We start from the raw sequence: 14594 nt of genomic DNA, 5'->3' as shown, positions 1-14594 counted from the left end.
CACGCGGGATCCTCCCGGACCGGGGCACGAACCCGCGTCCCCCGCATCGGCAGGCGGACTCCCAACCACTGCGCCACCAGGGAAGCCCTATTATTTTTAAAGTACAATTTTTTTTATTATATTAATGTTCCCTGTTTTAGATCCTGAGGGTCTAACAGTGAACAATGCAAAGACCCACCCTCAGGGGGGTTCCATTTTAGGGGAGGAAGCAGACAACAGGGAGTTAAAAACATGGATCCATGATATAAGGCCAGGGGGCGATAAGTCCTGAAGAAATAAAGAAGGGAGAAGGGGAGAGAGTGTGATCAGGGAGGCCACCCAGAGGGGGCAGCTTTGGGGCTGTGCTAGACCGAATGCTTGTGTCCCCCCAGATTCACACGTGGAAGCCTAACCCTCAATGTGATGGAATTAGGGGGCCACTGGGGGTGACTATGTCACGAGGGTGGAGTCCTCATGAATGGGATTAGTGAGTGTCCTTGTAAAAGAGACCCCAGACAGCTCCCTCAACCCTTCTGCCACGTGAGGACCCAGAGAAAAGACGGCCGGCTATGAACCAGGAGGTGGGCCCCCCCACCAGACACCACATCTGCTGGCGCTTTGATCTTGGACTTCCCAGCCTCCAGGACTGTGAGAAATACACATCTGTTGTTTTAGCCCCCAGTCTTTGGTATTCATTGTCTCAGCCAGAAAGGACGAATACGGGCTGAAATTAGGCAGCCCTGCAGACATCGGAATGAGTGTCCCAAGCAGACAGCAGCCAGGCGATGTGTTCCTGGGTGACCCAGGGACCGTGTGGTTGCTGCAGAGTGCAGAAGGGGCGGCGATGGCACGACAGGCTGGACCCCACGGGCCTCTTCGAGGGATGGGAGGCCAGGGCGGGGCTCCAGCGGGAGCTGTATGAACTGTGTGTGCTTGAGGCCCGTCACTCTGGCTGCTGGGCTGAGTGAGGACAGACCCTGGGTAAGGATGGGAGAGGCTACGGCCATGGTCCAGGCAAGTGCTTGGACCAGAACCATGGTGGTACAGGTGATGAGGGACAGGGAGATTTTGGAAATATCGGGACTGTGGGGCAACTTGGGCTTGCTGACGGAGTAGATGTGGAGTGTGCAAATAAAGAAAAAAAAAATAGAAGAGTCAAAGTTCGGGCCTGAGCAGGAAGGATGGAGTTGTGGTTCACTAGGAGGAGGGCCCGGGGGGCAAGGTCTGGTGGGGGGCGACCTCAGTGCTGGCTGAGGATGTGTTATGCTCAGGGAGCCTGTTAGATGTGAAATGCACAAAGGTTAGTTTCGAAGACTAGTTAATAAATCTATTTTCTTTTTTTTTGCACAGAAGCTGGTAACCTAGGACCTACGTGTGAACAACTTTATATATGAATATTGTTTGTGCTTGGTTTACTTGGGTTGCTATGATACATTATAGTCTAGTTCCTTGAACATTGTGGATCCCCCTAATGTGTATGAATGACTGAGGCTTTGTAGATCAAGGGACGCTTCCTCCCTTGCTTGGGGAGAGCTCGGGGAGAGGTGAGGGCTGAGAGAGGGGCTGCGGGGAGGCAGTCTCCAGCATCTTGATGGTACTCACAGACCCCCGCGAGTGTGAATGAAGGAGAGGACCCAGAGCTGAGCCCTGGAGCTTGGACACGTGGAGGCCAGGACGAAGCAGGCAGCGAGCCAGGAGGAGCCCAGGGGGAGCGGTACCTGGGAGACAGGGCCACCCACCCCTGCAGCGGCTGGGTGGCCCTATCACAGCTTTCCTCCTGCTCTGTCTACAGCTGCCCAGTGCTCCCCGGGGCCTGTGTATGTACTAGACTCCACCTCCTCACACACTATAAACATCATCGCTGAGACCTCCCCCCTCTCCTGCGTCATCAAATCGGCACCCCCAGCAGATCCCCCCTGACAGAACGGTGTTCTCCAAACTGAAGAAAAGACAAACCTCCCTTCTTCACACCCTGTCTCTCTCCCACTCCTGGCCCCTTTCTCTGCCCCCCTGTACAGCAAAGCTCCTCAAAAGGATTTCTATACCTTCTTTCCATGTTTCAGGTACTTATTTTTTCAGTGAAGTAAGCTGCCTTGATAATGTTGGTGCTTGGAGGGGTGAGCGGGGGAAGCAATTGGACAGAGAATTCAGGTTTGGGATCACACCAACAGGTGGGACCAGTCAGTGTGAGGATGTGTGAGTGTGTGTGTGTGTGTGTGTGTGTGTGTGGTGTGTGTGTATGTGTGTGTATGTGTGTATGCATGTGTGTGTATGTGTGTGTGGTGCATGTGTGTGGTGTGTGTATGTGTGTGGTGTGTATGTGTGTGTATGTGTGCTTGGAGGGGTGAGCGGGGGAAGCAATTGGACAGAGAATTCAGGTTTGGGATCACACCAACAGGTGGGACCAGTCAGCGTGAGGATGTGTGAGTGTGTGTGTGTGTGTGTGTGTGAGAGAGAGAGAGAGAGTGGGGTGTGCGTCCAGCCATGGTCAGCTGTTTGAATTCAGCTACACAGGAGGGGGAAGAGCTGTATTTAGTGATCCAAGCCTGGGCCAGTAGGAGAAAAGGAGAAAAGGTTAAGAGAGTTCATTGGGCATTCAACAGAAACCATCTGGGGACACAGCAGTCAACAAAATAGCTGAAAGTTCTTGTCTCTCTGGAGTTTACATTCAAGGAAAAGGATACAGACAAGAAAAAGGAGAAATAAACAAGCTATGGAGTATACTAGATAGTGCAAGGACAGAAAACAAAGTAGAAGAGAGGAGGGGGCTGTGAGTGGGAGTCGCAAATTTAAATACTGTGGCCAGGGAAGGTGGCATTTGACTTAGCCCTGAAGGGCCTGAGGGAGGGAATATCTGGAGAAGAGTGTCCCCCACAGCGGGAACAGAAGGTGCAAAGGCCCTGGGGTGGGAGCAGCCCCAGTGTATTTAAGGACCAGCCAGCAGGCCAGTGTGGCTGGAGTTAAGTGAGCCCGGGGTGAGCTGTAGAAGATGCAGTCAGAGACTTAAATGTGGCTGGATCATGGGCCTTGAGAGCACTGGACACCAGCCAGCAGGCCAGTGTGGCTGGAGTTAAGTGAGCCCGGGGTGAGCTGTAGAAGATGCAGTCAGTGCATGTGGCTGGATCATGGGCCTTGAGAGCACTGGACGAGCTTCAGCTCTTATTCTAAAATAGACAGGGGCCATGGAAGGATTTTGAGCAGAATAGTGACATGACCTGACCGTCATGCTGTCAGGTGCTCTGGCCGCTGTGCAGGGGAAGGGGACCAGCTGGGGGCCATGGTACCATCCAGAGGAGAGAGGATGGTGGCTCGGACTTCAGTGGGAGAGGCGAGAGGTGGTGGGTTTGGAAGGTCTTTTCTAGGGACCCTGATGATGGGCTGTGGAGTCTAAGATGCTCAGGGGAAGAAGTGAGGCGATGGAGGGTGGTGGACGGCAGGAAGTGGTCCGGTACTGGATTCGCGGTGCCCACGCGGCTGAGGAATCGCCAGAGTGGAGATGTGAAGTCAGCAGGGGCCCGAGCTAGAAATGCCAGGAGCTGTCGGGGAGCAGGATGGTTGAAATGAAGACTTTGGAAGTCTCCGGGCGTGTCTCGTTCTGGTTACGACTGCAGGAGCTGATGCCAAAAGCAGGGAATTGAGGTAAGTGGTGTGTGGGGGGGAGGGGGGGATGCTGGAGGTGGTATCTGAGAGAGATGGCAGATGGTTGCCTGGAGGTGGAGAGCATGATATGTGCATCAGGGAGAAAGGAATAACCTGTTGTCTCCAAGTGGCCCATCTCCACACTGCGCCTGGTGGTAAAGAGCGGGAGGGAAATGATCCCCACCTAAGAGGGTCAGCAGTGTCTTGAGGAGCCAGGCGTCTGCTGCAGGAGAGGGAAGGTGTGCTCAGTGGGGCTGGGGTGGGAGGCTAGGTGGTGCAGCCTGCGGTCCCCGTGGGCTGAGATGTCAGGGAGATGGCAGGCCTGGGGATGGGGGTGACCGAAAGGCCTGGGGATCCAGGCGTCCCTGGCATCTGTGTGCCCTTCTCCCTTCCCTGTAGCTTTTCTCTTCCACACCATTCGGTCCCCAGGATGGACCCTCAGGGGATTCAAGGGCTAATATCACTGGCGTCAAGTCCATGGGGCCTGAGAATCTGGGTTGTCTGTCCCTTCCCATTGCCTCGGTGTTGGGGACCAGCCAGCCACATCGAGTCCACGTCCCACTGACCAACATTTCGGAGTCTCTGGACTCTCCCAGCCCTCATTTCAGGTAAAAATCCTCGAAATTTGTCTTTTATTGTTGTTTCTTGTGTGTAGTGAGCCAGCTGGCCAGAAGGAAGCTCCTGAGAGGTGGAGATGCTGCACCATGCTATAGATGCTCCTGCTTAGTCATGGAGTGCAGGTCACGTCACCTCCTCTGAGAAGCCTTCCCGGATTTCTTCACGGGGCTTTTGGGCTCCTTTCTCTGTTCCTGCAGGGGCAGCAATCTTTCTCGTGTATGTTTTGGGCTTTGCAGCCCACATATGGTCTCTGTTCCACGTCCTTCTTTGTTTTATCGGTTCATTTGTTTGTCTGGGTTTTCTTTTACAACCCTTTAAAAATGTACAAACCCTTCTTAGCTAGTTGACTGTACTGAAATAGGCCACAGGCTGGGTTTAGCCCACAGGCTGTAGTTTGCCGAACAACTCGTTCAAATCATCATTAAAGCGCTTTGCAGTCGTCTGTCTTGGCACTAATTTTTGAGCTACTAGAGGGCGAGGGTTGTCTGACCCCTCACCCTCTGACACAATGCTAGGTGAATGAATAAGTGATATTGCATAAAATATCCTCTGACATTTCCCAGCTGACTCTTTTAGCATTATTTTTTCTACATACCTGCCTCTCACATGTTAAAGAAATAACCTCCCTAAGAGTCTCCAAGTCATCTATTAACCAGTCACTCCACAGATGTACACAAAGCTCCCAGGGATATTAAAGGCTGCCATTTATTAAGTTCTTTATTGGCAGCAGACTGTTGCAGAGGTGAAGCCAGCGTTGTGTGTGTGTGTGTGTGCGCGCGCGCGCGCACGCGAGCAGAGCGTGCGTGCCTGTGTGTGTGTGCATACGCACACGTGCTCACCATCTATTAACCAGTCACTCCACAGATGTACACAAAGCTCCCAGGGATATTAAAGGCTGCCATTTATTAAGTTCTTTATTGGCAGCAGACTGTTGCAGAGGTGAAGCCAGCGTTGTGTGTGTGTGTGTGTGTGTGTGTGTGTGTGTGTGTGTGTGTGTGTGCGCGCGCGCGCAGGCGTGCGTGCCTGTGCGTGTGTGCATACGCACACGTGCTCACCCATGTGATTCAAGTACAGACCACTGGGCCTCTGGGCATCCCATGGATCACGCTGACGTGCCCTCCACGGTCCCAGCTCTCCAGCTGGATCAGGTACACTAATCCTTACCACTTCTCCAAGGACTTAATTCACTTAAAAAATCATATAATTGCATTTTCAGCATAATTAGGTACCTAATTACATGACTAAATGTCCTCAGTCAGGCTGCATGTGTAAAGAATGAGGATGTAGTTGGCCACGTTTTGTTATTAGGTTTCCAGGAGGCTCATCAGTTGGTGAACAGGAGGCCAAAAATGGTTTTCTCTTCCCTCCATGGGGTTTGACAGGCAGGAAGATGAGCAGGACAGTGGAGGTGGTGGGAGGCGGCTGGGGACTTGTGCTGCCCTGGGATCTCGGTTAAAGCCTCGGGAGAGCCTGTCAGTTGAGGGCCTGGAGGGCTCGCAGTCTACAGACAGACACTAGCACTCCCCTCCAGGATGCGCTAACGGGAGGCCAGAGTGACCTAGAGACAGAGGACCTTCAGTTCATGGGCTCCAAAGGTGAAGATGGAGCAAAGGCTCCTCAACGGAAGGAAAGCGTGCTCCTCCTCCACTCCCTGGAATGCTTCTCCTCCCCTCAAGCCAGGGTAGGGGCTGCACTAAGAGTTGCCGTGTTCTCCCCACTCTGGGTGGAAGGGTCCTGAGCCTCACCATTGCTGTGTGTGCAATGGGGCCAAGAGTGAGCCTGCCTCTGGGGGCGGTTGTGAGGGGGACATGAGATGATGCGTATGATGGTGTGGGTTGAGTCTGTGCACAATACACATTAGCTGATACTGAGTGATACCACTGTGATTTGTTCTTTCTGCTGAAATAGTGTTTGAAAAGGGTGCTAGGAAAGAGAGGGTGCATTCTGATCTAAATACTGGGAGCGTGTTGCTTGGGGTGGTGGTAAAGGGAAGGGCGAGTGTACATCAGCAAACTGCTCTTTACAAAAATTGTCTGAAAGTGCTTCAAGGGGGCATCTTGTTGTGGGTGAAGGGAGCATGGGTTGCAATGCCAGAGAGATATGGCTGTGAGTCCAGGCTCCTCCACTATGATGTGCGACCCTGTTGCATGTGACCCTCTCCAACCCTCAGCTCACTGCTCTGTAGAGAAGGACGCACCTGCCTGGCTCCCAGGGGGGTGGTACCCAACACATGACAGCTCTTCTTATTATCCACATTTATCTGAGGATAGCTCCTTCTCACACACACCCACACAAATACACATACACACACACTTGGCCTCTGGATGCAGGGTCCCTAGGGGTGGAAGCACAGGGGACCAGTTCCTGTGGCTTGGGGGTCAGGGAGTGCTTGTTTATCTCCTGGAAGAGTTGGGCTCCCTGAGTACTTCCTCTGTGCTGTTAGTCCTCTTCTGTCCTCTGGCTATCAGGGCAGGAAATGGGCTTCAGGAAGTCACCAGTTCATCTCCTCATTCTGCATCAGGCAATGGAGCTAGGAAGTTGCTCACCCCTGGCTCAAGCCCCTGTGCTGTCTCAGTGCTCGGGAAGGAAAAGCCATTTCTCTTCACTGCTCCTGCCCCACCTCCCCTCTGTCCCATCCTCCCACTGTTTTCCTGGCTGATGAAGATACTCTATAATATGTCTCAATCCATCACCCTGGAACACTCCTGCTCCATTTTCCCAGCATCTCTCTCCCCTAAAGGTCTTGTGATTTATGTTTCGCCTACATTAATCTTTTAAAAGCAAAGAAGCCATAAACACACACATAACTCTTCCTCCTGTCAGTTGAAATCCCACGACACAAATGCAATGCCATCTAAATTAAATGTTTCTTTCACAGAAAGTGATAAATTCCCTGGAGACTAATCAAAGAAAGCCAACAAACTTAGAGTTTGTTTCACTTCAGAATTTTGTAGGTGGTTTGTTTAAAGTCCGACAACTGGCTAACATCTAATGACCGATGGGAATGGTGAGTTGCACCCTCCTACTGTTTTAATGCAGCCAATATAAACAGGATGCATTGCCCATCTTGCCCCATCAGGGATCTTGGCACCTCAAAATTGGGTTTGAAATCTAACACGTATTACGGGGAGAAGGGTAAGTACAAACACAATTTATTATTCTATTGGACTGGTGTACTAATTTCTTAAACAAACCAAGTAAGAGAGCAAAACAGTTACCAGAAAAGACATTAGCCAGTTACAGGGTTGGATCTATTTGAGTGATCAGGACTAGGGAGGGTCTCCAAGATAAGCCAGATGGTCTAAGACAATACAGATTTCAAATAACTTTATCCTTATTACTATGGATGATTTTACATTGAAACAAATGTGATTTTTAATTTTACACCTTTCAAGTAACTATTTGGAATAGAAGAAGGAAGGAAAAATATGAATGACTAAATTCAGTACATGTCTTGAGTTTATTTTCCTCTCCTCCTTTTCCTTGTCTTATTACTTCTTCTACCATCACTATCCCATTCAATATCATTAATAAACTTTATCTTTCATCTGCTTGGTGAGTAATGAGCAATGAACAGTCTTAAAGGTCAGGTTAGAGAAGCTGAGTCTTCTCTTGTAGGCAATGAGCAGGTGAGAGATTATAGAAAAAGGGAGTCTCTAGAAATTTTGTAGCACAGGGATGGAGAGAAGGAGAACTTTCTCTCTTCTAAGTTTAGAAGAGTCATTGGGAGCTATCAAGAAAGGATCAGCATGACACAATGAGCAATCAACAGGGCTGAGAGTAGTGGACATGGAGAAGATGGTATGGGTTTGAGGTGGGGGCTCCAGGAAGGCACACCTGACAAGGCTGGGAGTCTGGAGGGTTAGAGAGTTTGAGGTTCTGCAAGGAGTGTGGTTAGCAGTTAATGAAGGAGACATCAGTGTGTTGGAGCATTATGAATAAGGATTTATTGTTTTGTATTTAAATATATCCAATTATTGAATCGTTTCTACAATTACATCATTTAAAGCATTAAAAAATTAAGATGGGTTTCAGATTTTCACATTTACTCAAAAAATAAGTTTTTCACTATTGTGGGTGGCATCCATGAGATAGATGGAAAGGATAAAGAAAGAGGAAATCTCAAAAGGTTCCCCAAAGATGTTTTTAAGACTGGAAATGCTCCATCTACTAGAAATCTTTGTAGTTAGGGACCTGGCCAGGGGCTCGAGATGGTGGGTTTGCTCACAGCAGTAGGAGCCTCTGACTCATGGTCCTCAGCTCTGGCTGGACATTAGCATCTCATGGGACCCTTTAAAAAACACCCATGTCCAGGCCCTGTCCTCCTGGGGTTGCCAGAAAAAAACACAGGATGCCAGTTAAATTTGAGCTTTGGATAAATAACAGCACAATTTTTAGTGTAAGTATGTCCCAAATATTGCATGCCACCTACACAGACTACTCAGTTCTTTTGTCAACTTAACAGATGTACTGTGAGTTTCCTAGTAGGGATTCACCCAGAGGAAAGCACTGGGAAGCTCCCGGGCCTGAGCCCAGAGCCATAGCCTCAAGCAGTCGGAATTCCCACGTTGTCATCTCACACGTTCACAACCTGCCTGTCCCCTATCAGCCCCTTGGAGGTCACACGGACTCCAATTCTATTTTACACCCCCAGGTACTGGCTCATGCTGTGCCTTCTGCCTGGAATGTCCACTCCATCTGGCTTATCTGGTGAATGTCCACACGTCAATCCACTCTGGTCCAACTCCACCCATGGAGGGTATCTGTTCTGACCTTCCAGGAGGAAGTGACCTCCTGTTTCTATGGACAAGGTCATCAAACACATCAGAATAATTCTGGGGTACAGGGAGGGCTGTGGCATCTTCCTATTGGTGTCTGGCATTTTGCAAGGTGACCGGCACATAGAAGGTGGTCATCAAAAGCTTACTAAGTAAAAGCTCCTCCCAGCAGTCCAGTGAAATGCAGCAGTAAAAATCATCCAGACGAGTAGTTACAAAAGCGGGAGTGTGCAGTGATTGCTAAACCAACCAAAGTGAACTAGCACCTACTAGGTGTCAGGTGCTAAGACCATCTCTTGCTTTTATCTCCCCACACTGCAGAGAACATTTACACATGGTGGTCCTCTGGTTCTCATGATCAGCCATGGATGCTTTGACTGATTTCAGGAGAGAGATTTGAGGGGCCCCACTGCTTCTTCCCCAGACACCAGCTCACGTGAGCAGCCAACCTGGCTGCCCTGTTCCTCAGCCTGCCCTTTCTCTGGCCTGCAGCGTTTGTCAGCCTTGCTGTCTGAGAAGGCTGGTTTTTCGATATTTCAGCTCTAATCTCAGGCCTCTCAGGCCCTGTCCATCTCAGGGCCGACCACCCGCATGGTCCTGCTTTAGGGACTAAAAAGGCAGGAGCTTCTCCTCCCAGCTATGCGCCAATCCTTTCCGTGACGTTCGCTTTGACAGCACTCCTGCAAATCATCTGAAGGCAGCTGCACCCCTCTGCACCCATCCTGCGGGCCCCCTCGGTGGCTGCACCTCCAGTCACTGGCCCATGGTGCCAGGTGGCCCTGCCTGACCACCCTGCATGGAAGGCTACTGTCTCCACCGGGTCTTGGAGGGACCTCTAGCCCTGTATGCATCCACGTGCATACCGGCCTGGAGCAGAGGGCAGCCAGGAGATCGGCTGGGCTCCTGCCGCTGCTTTTTATGGGTCTGCTCTGTGCTGGGGCTTCACTCACGTCACCTCACACTCAAGAGGCTTCTCACTCAAAACCCGCTCTCATGGGACAGCCGCAAATCACAAGTACCTCTCATGAGCTGAACTCCCCGGAACAGCCTTGCTAGCCGGGCATTTCCATCCTTGCTTTAAATATGAAAAGACTGAAGCTCAGAGACTGTAGCCAAGGACAGAGCCAGGATTCAAACCCGGACTAAGGCTCTACTGCTGACCCTGCTGCCAGGCCCTGGCCCTGCCTTCCAACGTAGGGCGGACCCTGGCGGCCAGTCGTGGCGAGATGCCCTCCACCTGTGAAATCCTGGGTGCTCCCAGCAGGGCACTGGACACAGGGATGGCCAGCCCATTTTATAGATGGGACAACTAAGGTCAGACAGGCCAAGTCACTTTTCACAAAACAGTCAGCTAGCCCAGTCTGTCCTACTCTAAGGACAAGGAAGTTTAACAGTGACCCAAGCTTAAAGGAAAAGAAGTTAACGTTTGAAGGTAGAATTTCTGTCTTCCAGTGGTGTGTGTGGAGGGTCAGAGGAGGGATGAGCTCCTTGATCTCCTTCATATCAGAGTTTCCAGGAGCAGGGTGGGCAGCCTGAGCTTTGGGGGCTGCAAACCTGCTTCAAACCCGATCACACCACATTAGACCAAATGCCTTAACACTGCCGGCCCTCCGCCCCCCCCCCCCCCCCCCCCCCCCCCCCCCCCCCCCCCCCCCCCCCCCCCCCCCCCCCCCGCCCCCCCCTTTCCAGGAGCAGGGTGGGCAGCCTGAGCTTTGGGGGCTGCAAACCTGCTTCAAACCCGATCACACCACATTAGACCAAATGCCTTAACACTGCCGGCCCTCCGCCCCCCCCCCCCCCCCCCCGCCCCGCTTTCCTAGTCTCAGTGTCTGATTGGCAACAGTAGTGCCTCACAGGGAAGGGCTCAAACCACACCCTTGATCCCGATACGCCCCTGGGAGGAGCCAGCTCTCACTGCTATGTCCGGAGCCCTAAGGCCTCCTGAGGCCCTTTCCCCCCCGCATCAGCCTCCAAGCCAAAACTTCGTCCCTATTTGCTCCCCATCAGGTCCTGTGGCCTGTGGTCACTGGAAGTCAGCTCTCATGTCTAAGAAAGCAAAGAAGCTTCCTGGGTCTCACTGCCCGACCTTCTGACGGGTTGGGCCCTGGGGGCAGGTTGAGAAAGCATCTGGTGAGCGCTGGGCCCAGGACCACTTTATCAGCACCAGGCCCGCCCCGCCCAGTGCTGGCACCAGATCCCCTGCTGCTGCCTGATAAGAAGCTCAGCTCTGCTTTCTTGAAACCGCCTGGAGCCTTATCAGAGGCAGACCTTGGGTGATGGAGCCATTTCCATCAGCGTGAATAAAGGGAAGGAAAAAAAGAGCCAGGAAGAAATACAACGCCTCTGCACGCAGACACAGCCAAGCTATGTGCGCTGCTGGTACAGGGCAGCACCACGGGCGACCCCGCTCAGGAGCGAGGCGGGACCTGAGCTGAAAGCAAAGAGGTGGGCTCCCTGAGGGTGCTGCCGGCCAGGTCTCCCCACCTGTGTGTGTTGGTGGGGGGGGCAGGCCATGCTTAAGTGTGAAGCATTTATCCCCTTAGATTTTATATTTTTATTGAAGCAGAGTGGATTTACAATGTTGTGTTGGTTTCAGGTGTATAGAACAGCGATTCGGTTGTTATATGTGTATATGTGTGTGTGTGTGTGTGTGTGTGTGTGTGTGTGTGTGTGTGTGTGTGTATATATATATGTATATATATAAATTCTTTTCCAGATTTTCCCTTATAGGTTATTACAAAATGTTGAGTAGAGTTCCCTGTGCCACACAGTAGGTCCTTATTGATTATCTATTTTATATATAGGAGTGTGTATATGTTAATCTCAGACTCCTAATTTATCCCTCCCCCCTTTCCCATTTGGTAACCATAAGTTTGTTTTCTGTCTGTGGGTCTATTTCTGTTTTGTAAATAAGTTCACTTGAATCTTTTTTTTTTTTTTAGATTCCACATATAAGCAATATCATATGATATTTGTCTTTCTCGGTCTGACTTCACTTAGTGTGATCACCTCTAGGTCTGTCCGTCCGTGTTGCTGCAAATGGCAGTATTTCATTCCTTTTTAGGGCTGGGTACAAAAGCCCCTTAGGTTTGTAGCACATAAAGCACGTGGCACCCTGGCGGGAGGCTACTGCCTGCCTGTAGGTGAGCCTGTCAGGTGCAGAGTTTGGAATCGAATGACACCTGGGTGTGGGCCTGCCTCTTCCATTTGCTGTTGGTGTGGCCTCGGGACAGTCACCTTATCCCCTTTCCAGGAACACTCAGGATACCGGGTTGTGTGATACCCCGACCCCTCTTTTAAGCGGTGTATAAGAGCACTCCCCTCCCCAGTGGGCACATGAACAGCCCGCCCTGGCACCTCGGCTTAGAGACACTCAGGAGATGCTCACGCCCTCTCCACGCCCTCTCCACGCCCTGCGGCCTGTATCAGGCTGCGGTGAGGACCTGGCGAGATAAGAAATGTGCTCCTGTGTGAGCAGTTCCGAGTACAAACGGGTGCCCGGTGGCCCGACTTCCAGCAGGGCTGTTCGCGGAGGTGAGAAGCCAGTCACTTGAGAAGCACCTGGATTCTCGTGCTGGGATCACGTTATCCGAGGACGGGAGGCGCCCAGGATGAGCTCCTGGGTCGTGTTTACGCGGCCCTGGTCACTTAACTGGACGGCTCCCGGGGCTGCTCAGAAGACTAAACGCAACCGTGTGTGACTATAAAGCAGATGAGAATAACCTCTCAACCTCCGTTCCTGCCTTTTGAACCTGGCTGCTGGAGGGACCTGCCTCTGCAGAGAGTTGTATTAATTTGTGCCTCTGACATAGGGGTTGCAGAGAGACTGAGGCGGTAGAGTCCCGGCTTCCAACCTGAGCTGTAGGAGCCTGTGCTAGCCACCCCTCCGATCTCACGGAGAAGGAGCCTGTGTTTCTAGGCTGTTCTTTCATCCCGCTGGGGATGCAGGCACACGTGTGCACACACGGACACAGGCCGGCTTTCAGAATCCTCTCTGGGATTGCCGGCTGTGTCTTCTGGGTGAGGCTGAGGGGTCTGTGGGGACCTCCTTCCCCAGGCAGGTGGCCACATGGACCCCAGGAGCCTCGGGCTCTAGACCACCCTTGTCCACACCCTTTCCTGGTTCTCTTCTCCACCCCTGCTGGGCCAGACCCTCCACCCCTGGGGGCTGCTCCATGCCCTCTGCTGGGCTGTGTCCCCGGGGCTTACGTGGACTCAGGAGCTGCAGGGGAGGGACCAATGCACCCCTCCTCTGGCTCTGGGTGGGGCTCTGTCCCATCTCTTCAAGCTCCCAGCTGGTCCCCAAGGGTCCGGAGTGCCTGTGAGGGCAGGTACTGGGGACCCCACATCCACACTCATTCTCCGTAGAGCCCAGCACGGTCCTGCGGAAAAGCTCTGCATGAAAGATGCAACTAGCAGTTTCAGAGAGGCTCTGAAAGCCGGCCTCTGTGTGTGTGTTATGTGCGCGTGTGCACACGTGTGCCTGCATCTGAGGCGTCTTTCAGGGCAGCTGAGAGCAAACGGGGCACTTGGCGAAGTCCCCCCGTCTCCCCCTGCATCTCAGGCACCCCTTGGGAGTTCTCTGCCATCCTCTTCCCTCCCTCTCAGCTCCTACCCCGTGTCACGGCTCACTCAGGGACTTGCTAGAGTGTTAGCGGAGAGGCTGAAGGGCTCCTCTCTCGGGGTTTCCTCTGCTCAGGGCACCGGCCTCCGTCAGTTCCTCGATCAGGCCAAGCCTGCTCCTACCGCAGGGCCTTTGCATGTGTTGTGCTCGCTGCCTCTTGTGCCTCCTCTCAGATATTCCTGCGTTTGGCTCCCTGGCTTCCTTTAGGCCTTTCCTAAACATCACCTTCCCCAGTGAAGCTCTCTTTAAAACGGCACCCCCTCTCGTCCCGCTGCCCTCTCTCCTTTCCTGGCTTGATCACCCTCCCTGCACTTAGCACCATCTGACCTACTGAGCGTTCTACCCACTTGTCTTGCATCCATCTGTCCATCCGCACTAGAACATAAGCTCCCTTTGGGGATGACTGTTGGTTTGTCCACTGTCACATCCCCAGGGCCTGACACACCGTTGGCGCTCAGAACAGGCTCATAGACTGTGACTTCTGGGCTAAAAGCTTGCTGGTGCCGGTGGCAGAGGCAAAGAGCATGGGTGTAGACTCAGGGAGACTACGGTTGGACTCAGGATCCACCGTTTTATCACTGGTGAGGTGTGGACACACTTTTCCCCCCTGAGACTCCATATACAATCTGAAAAGAGGGATAATAACCTCCTGAGATGTGCAGAGATGTCGATGAGTTTGATAAAGAAGGTGTGGTGCATATACACAGTGGAATATTAGCCCTAAGGAAGAATGAAATAACGCCATTTGCAGCAATCCCACTCCTGGGCATATACCCAGAAAAGACAAAAATCGCTAATTTGAAAAGATACATGCACCCCGACGTTCATAGCAGCACTTTGCACAATAGCCAAGACATGGAAACAACCTAAATGTCCATCGACAGAGGAATGAATAAAGAAGATGGGATACACACACACACACACACACACACACACACACACACACACACACACAC

The 14594-nt window shown here is 52.0% G+C and overlaps 1 protein-coding gene across 3 annotated transcripts in view; it reads right to left on the bottom strand.

Moving 5' to 3' along the window:
• GYPC (glycophorin C (Gerbich blood group)) overlaps positions 1-14594 on the bottom strand; it is a 47529-nt gene that overhangs the window by 16158 nt on the left and 16777 nt on the right. The gene's annotated exons all lie outside the window — the stretch shown is intronic.

This window comes from Physeter macrocephalus, chromosome 2 (genome assembly GCF_002837175.3).
Source record: "Physeter macrocephalus isolate SW-GA chromosome 2, ASM283717v5, whole genome shotgun sequence".
NCBI lineage: Eukaryota > Metazoa > Chordata > Mammalia > Artiodactyla > Physeteridae > Physeter > Physeter macrocephalus.
The sequence above is the reverse complement of the archived record's forward strand: the minus strand, read 5'-3'. Positions and strand labels throughout refer to the sequence as shown.